General features: G+C 32.7%; 1 long non-coding RNA gene across 1 annotated transcript; it reads left to right on the top strand.

The window, feature by feature from the left end:
* Nucleotides 1–4,799: 4,799 nt before the first annotated feature.
* LOC113496255 lies at nucleotides 4,800–6,771 on the top strand. Its single transcript, XR_003400799.1, has 2 exons — nucleotides 4,800–6,040; nucleotides 6,116–6,771. It is a non-coding gene; the product is annotated as an uncharacterized LOC113496255 (long non-coding RNA).
* The last annotated feature ends 39 nt before the right edge of the window (nucleotides 6,772–6,810 follow it).

Raw genomic sequence — 6,810 nt, 5'->3', positions numbered from 1 at the left:
TAAATATCGGAAAACTTCCAAAGGATTATATTCACTAATAGGCAGACATAAAGAGAATCAGCCGAAAAATTAAGTGGAAATCAATTCGGATGAAATTATGTTGTAAATAAAATAAAAAAAGCTTTAAAATAAAGAAAAGTTTTCGTATAAGTTGTTTTTTTTTTTCATTATTACCCGAAACCGTACGTCATTATTAGAAGGTAGCTGCTGTTGTGCTCTTACATAAATTTAAACATGGCCCCTATCACTAATATAATATTATTCCAGTTAACATATTCATGACAACACGAGGGAAGGAGAGGCTGATATTTCACCACTACACGTATTATAAGCAGGCTCGGACGAAATGTGGTTTCCGGTGGGGTTGCACCAAGAATCGGTGGCATAAATGCAAGGCATATTTGCACTTGGCAGATGACATGACCATTGTTAGAAGTAATTTGTACCACACACACAGTCCTTTTGAGACACCTGTGAGAAGACAAAGGAAAAAAAATGCTCCGGATGAGTAAAATTATGAGAGCTTTTTGTGGTAAATGAGAGAAGAATTTTGGCCAAGAAAAGGAGGGAGGATTTTAAAGATCTGTTTGTCCTAAGGAATTTGTTGTCTGTAGTGACTTCTGTATCATATTTTACTGTAATGTTTATTCCTCTGAGAGGTGTTAACGATAGTTTATTGCTTTTTTGCAAAAATGCAATTGATTTTATTTGTTTTTTTTTTGTTTTCTAGTCAGAATGAGGCGTCCGATTCCGTGATCCTATTATTCAATAGCATTATTTATAGTCCTATGCGACGTACGTAATAGAGCTTATATAAAAAACTGTGTTACATTTTATTATGTGTTTTGTATTGATAGTTTTAATTATAGTTAGAATGTTAGAATGAATTCAGATTCTATGAAGTTGGATCTATTTTAAGGAATGATCCCTGGCCTAATGATAGCTCTAAAATCGATAGTAATGATCGAATCGAACCGATTTTGTGATCGATTCTAGAACTGTCGCTAGACTAGGGTCAGAGCCCACAAGTGACAATGTAACAAGTGTTTGCTTCGATCAATTCCCTGGACTGTTCGCGTCACGTGACTTTATTTGTCATTTCAATACATTTAGGCGAATTGATCGGTGTTAGCGCCTGTACAAGTGTGACACGGGCTAGTGATTGAAATGTGATGATCTCGGCTTGGGTGCATATAGGTTTTATTGATAGTCTTTAATTTAAAACTGTTGTAGTTTAAATTTTTAAATGATGATAATAAATTTTAAACAATGATCTCTAAAATAGAAATGCCTAGTCCAAATAAAATTTTAGTCCAATATAAATTAGATAGCGTTAAATAATAAATCTATTTTATATTAGATACAATTATTTGCACAATTGTGATTCCCGCTACCATAAAAATTACATTATTAAAATTTAGAGCAATGACTGCCTATCAGTCGATTCAAGTAAGAGTGTTAACTTCGCGATTATTTAAACCATTTAAAATGATTTTAATGATCGCCAGACAAAGAAGGCAAACACTACTTTCCATCATCCTAAATTGATTGCAGTTATAGAAGCGAAACAATATGCAGGCGCCATCTTGCTTCCACAACGGCAACGTAAAGTGTATAGTTAATGCTGTATACTATGTAATAAATCATTATTACTGCATTTTATGGTTTCGTAAATATTTGAATAGTTTTTTGCTCTAAATTTTTAATAATTAAACATTATAAGAAAGCACTTTAATGCACGTGCAGTATTATTTTAATGTGATAATTATCAAGGTCAATAATTCAAAATGTAGTTAATAAGTATTGTATAGTATGACTGGGGCCCTACCACAGTTTTCGAAACTACGACTTGTAGTTGTGAAAGCGAGATGAAGATCTAGGCGGTGTAGAGCGATGACTCTCTTCCACAGCGGCGATAGTACCACTCAAGAAGTGGCAGTAGGGCCTCAGACACAACATAAAATAATTTATGAGAGTACTGTACTGAGAGTATGTATGCTTGAAAGCTATTGTTTTAAAACTAAATGTAATATAATGATCTCAATATTTTGAAATATAAAGTTATGATTCCAGTGAATTTGATTTATTCTCAAAACTTTTTTTTGATGTAGTAAAAAAGTTTATTCAACAAATGTGTATATAATTAAATATTTATATATTGGCAGCTAAATATATAACGATGGTGCAAGGCCCGAGGCTCCTTATGATTGAAGGGTTCACTTTCTTCAGGAGTGGGTCCGTCCGTCATGGCGGGTCCAGATATACCTGCTCTTCAGCCAGTAAGAAATGCAAGGCATTCGCACACATATCAGCCAATGACGTCATCTTTAAAGCCAGTCTGGAACACAACCACGAACCTGTCAAATATATGCAAGTCAAATCTGGGAAATATATTAAATTGTAATTTTTCACTATGGTAACACTGGAGGCGTATGTTTTTGGTGTAGCCAGTGTCGATATTTTATATTGAGTAGTTGATGTCTACAAAAATGAATTATGTGTAATTATTAAGTAAATTGATTTTATATCTCTCGTAAAAATATGTCTTGTTTTCTAATAAAAGTCGGTGTGTTCAGATATTACTATATACTTGTTTACTATCTATTATGCCTATCTTTTACTGTAGGTTTCTTTTGCTTTGTGTTTGGAGTAGTGCATGAATGTTTTTCGGATAATTGCTTAGTTCTTCGCACAAAGCATACCAATATTCTCTATTATATAAAGTAGATTTCTTATAATTCTTCTACAGGAGTTTGTAGCCCCGTTTTTACTTACGCAGTAGGAGCATTTAAGGTGCGATATCAGACGGGCAAATTAAGTGCTGTGTTAAGTTTTGACCTGTAAAAAGTGATTAGTTACTTTGTTTGAATAGGTAAGTGATTTTTTATTTTCTATCAACCGTATTTTAAAACAAAAGAACATCGATACGTAAGAATTAATTGTAGAGTCGTTTCTTCTACCTGCTACGGTAAAAATTTACCAGCTGCCAGAGATCAGAGAGTTCGGTTATGTACAGGGGGTACAAGCACTTAGATAAAAAAATACCTTTACGTAAAATTCAGTGTCATTTTCGCTTTGCATGAAAATCGCAATATTACAAATAAAGACTGTTTCAGTGGTGTTGTAACCAACTAATGTTTATGTCCTGTGCTTCAATATTTTTTTTAAATTATCTAATTATTAAAAATCGTTTTCAGGTATACCTCAATTCGTGAAAACAATGAAAGGTTCTAAGCTAATCATACTAAATAGGTACACGTACAGCAAAAATGGTAGTTTAAAAAATGGTGGAACCAGATACCTTTGTTCTAGTTTTGTCTCAAAAAGTTGCAAAGCTTACATTCATATTAACGTCGATAATGAAATAATTAAAATTTCAGAACATAAACATACTCATGAGCCCCCCAAATATTGTATTACTGAATGTGGGCATTACATAAAAATGTAGTTTATTTAACATAGTATTTGTTTTAACATTTAGAAATACATTTTTTTTCTTATTAGATTGCTTTTTTATTATTATCCACGACTAGTTTTAGGAGCTTGACGACACATAGGTACATTGTATTTTTGTGTATGGTATGCTAAATGAGCGAGCTACGCTTTTTTTTTTCAATAAAAAGGTTTTTTTTGCAAGAAGGCTTTACTACAAAAAGTATTAAATGATCGACCTATTCACTGCCTCTAATTCATTTACAGATGGACCACGTTTCGTGCAGACACTCAATGGTGCCAAACTATTGATTTTAAATGGATACTCTTTTAGTAAAAACACTATGGCGAAAAACGGTAACTGTAGGTATACATGTTCTAATGCTGCTTCAAAAAAATGTAAAGCTTATCTACATTTAAATAGTGATTGTGTAATAACAAAGATTGTAGAGGAGCATAATCACGAACCACCACAGTATTTCGTCACTAAATCTGGTCATTATGTAAGAAAGTAATATGTCGCTGACGTCCTCGTCCCCATGCCAATTTTTGATTTTGATTCTGTGCAGACAGAGAAGAGTAGGGGAAAGAGAAATTTCATAAGGCACTTGAACATTAACTTTAAAATTGTTATGTATATACAGCGTGGCGCTACATTAGTGAAAATGTAGTTATTTATGTAGTTTGACACATCGCTCCTTGAATCCAAAAAGGACACAAATCGAAATCCATAAATTTTACAGGACAGCCAAAAAAAATTTTTGAAACTGTTTTTTTTTAATATTTTATATATTTTTTAATTAAATATAAGATGTTAATATATCATTAGATGCGTATTAGTTTTTTTTTCACTATAATATATAGTCGGTTCAGGTGTCATTTTTGCAATAAAACGATTTTTATTTTTTTGTTGTGGCCCTTTTGTATTCACGGAGCGACATATAGAAAGTTCGATAATAACTAATATAAATTTTAATGAATTTTAATATTTACGGAATTATTTAAAATCTCAAAAAAATGCAATGAGACATGAGTACCTAACAGGCGCTTTACCTACTACATGATGCCGCGAGTAAACGTAATGCCTTCTATTCGCAAGTAAGTAATTCTATGAATGAACTTTCGCACAGAGTCTTCAGAATTTGAAATAAATTTTTGTTATTTAGTTTGTTTGAAAAAAAAAGAACTTTCCTATTTGCGAATTATTATCGAACTAGCTGTTGCCCGCGACTTCGTCCACGTGGTTAGAATTTTTCCCGTCTTTTCCACATTTTCCATTATACCTTCGCTTCTATTAGTCGCAGCGTGATGTTATATAGCCTATAGCTTTCCTTGATAAATGGTCTATTCAACACAGAAAGATTTTTTCAAATCGAACCAGTAGTTCCTGAGATAAGTGCGTTCAAACTTCAGCTTTATATATTAGTATAGATGTAGCGCCATGTTGTATTAGCCTAAACCTGACAAAAGTGCTCGCGTAAATAACATTCTGGCAACTGGGTGAGATTTATACCTCTCCGTCTGCGCTGACTATATGGACTATAGTTGGGCCCTAAACTAGTCAGGTGATTCCAATGAACACACAATAGTTGTAGGGTATTATAGTAAGAGGGCGTGACATGGTGCGAAAAGAATTAATATATTTAATATAGCAACATGAGACAAGTATTACTTCTCTCATTTGAAATATAATTTGCTTTTTGTTAGTGTTTACATGTACATTTTAGCAAAGTCATTGAGAAAAGCTGCCGCCCCGTCATTACATGAAATTGTATACAGAGTTGTGACTTTTGATTAGATATCACATATTACTTATTATTTGTAAGAATATTGTTAGGTTAGAATGGGCTTTATTTTATGTATTACAAAATAACGTGCATAACATTTTGCCGTTGACTGTAAAACATTTTTGTATACTAAAACCTGTTTTACTTTTATTATAATGTGATTTTGTAATAACTTCACGAGGTAAATTTTACGTACTTTAATAATTATGTGCAGCGAATTCAGTCTTTTTATACCTCATTAAAAGATAGATTACAATTTATTCATTTTCCCTTCTACTACTCTGGTATTAGCCTTATACCTAGTAGTTGGGAATTGCATGTATCATAGATCTATTTAATGTTATCACCACGGACTTGTCGTCACTTTCAAATCTCATCAATTCCCCGACGATTCGCTATCCCCTGAATCGTCAAAATACAAATAGTGTATATGACTTTAATTATTTCTCTTATGCCACTAATGACACAATCCGTTTATTTTTATTTTTTTATGTCTCGTACTATTGATTAATAAAATGTTGAAAGCCATAGTAAAGTGTGTGTAAAGATGTCGGATGGTAAAACTAAATATTGAACTTACTGTTGTTGAATCAGTTAAAGTCATCTTAAAGTTAAAGCGAGACTGCGCACTACGCGGCATAGAGCGGTGTCTGTCTTCCAACTGAAATAGTATAATAAGACGTGGTGGAAGTCACTCGGATAATTAACCAGTTATTCGGTTGCATCAAAATGTATTTGTTAAAGCGGTATTCAAACTTTCACGACAAGGATCAGTGCAACATAGAGAAGAAGTGCCGAGAAGAAGGATACTTATAAAACAGGTAAATCCTATTTCTTGCAAATTTTATCACCAGCGTAATAAAATATCTGACCTACTACCTACGTTTCATTTTCAGGTAGTCTCCATGTTTTGAAACCAAAGAAGTGCCAGTCTTTTCATTGTAAACGGATACACTATCGATAAGAAATCACATTTGAGTCATGGTGGTGTGCGCTATGCTTGTTCTAATACATTTCGATCCTGCCGAGCTTTCCTACATTAAAGCAGAAAAAATAAAATGGTGGTACTACTAGAAAACCGTCATCATGAACCTCCGGATTATTATAAAAATAAAAGGAGGCATAATGTGAAAATTAAACCTTATTAACGGCAAATAACATTATCTGCCGAAAGTCATATGAAACATACTAATTTTCAGGAAATGAAATCTTTTCTGGCAGAGTAGCGTTAAGTTCCTCTTGTGAATGTGTAGAGATAGAGATAAAGATTTAAAGAAGTTAAAAATATATGAAGAAAGGGTGATGGACAATTTAAAACAGTGAAGAACCGCTATAGTGGATCATTTCCATACTTCAGTGACTATCAAAAAACCTCCTACCACAAAAAACTTTTGAATGTGGAACTTTAAAATATTTGCCAAAGAAAGTTTAATGCGAGTATAGAGAGCCAGATTATTGGAAAATGAACAAAGTAAAATATTAAATATAAAAATGGGTTGATAAAATAAATGTTAACTACGCGCAAAGATCATGACAACAAACTAATGGATACTGGGAAAAGAAGAGAGACACTAATTAAAGCATTAAAAAA

The sequence above is a fragment of the Trichoplusia ni genome, chromosome 7 (assembly GCF_003590095.1).
Source record: "Trichoplusia ni isolate ovarian cell line Hi5 chromosome 7, tn1, whole genome shotgun sequence".
NCBI lineage: Eukaryota > Metazoa > Arthropoda > Insecta > Lepidoptera > Noctuidae > Trichoplusia > Trichoplusia ni.
This window is presented reverse-complemented; position numbering and strand designations above follow the sequence as displayed.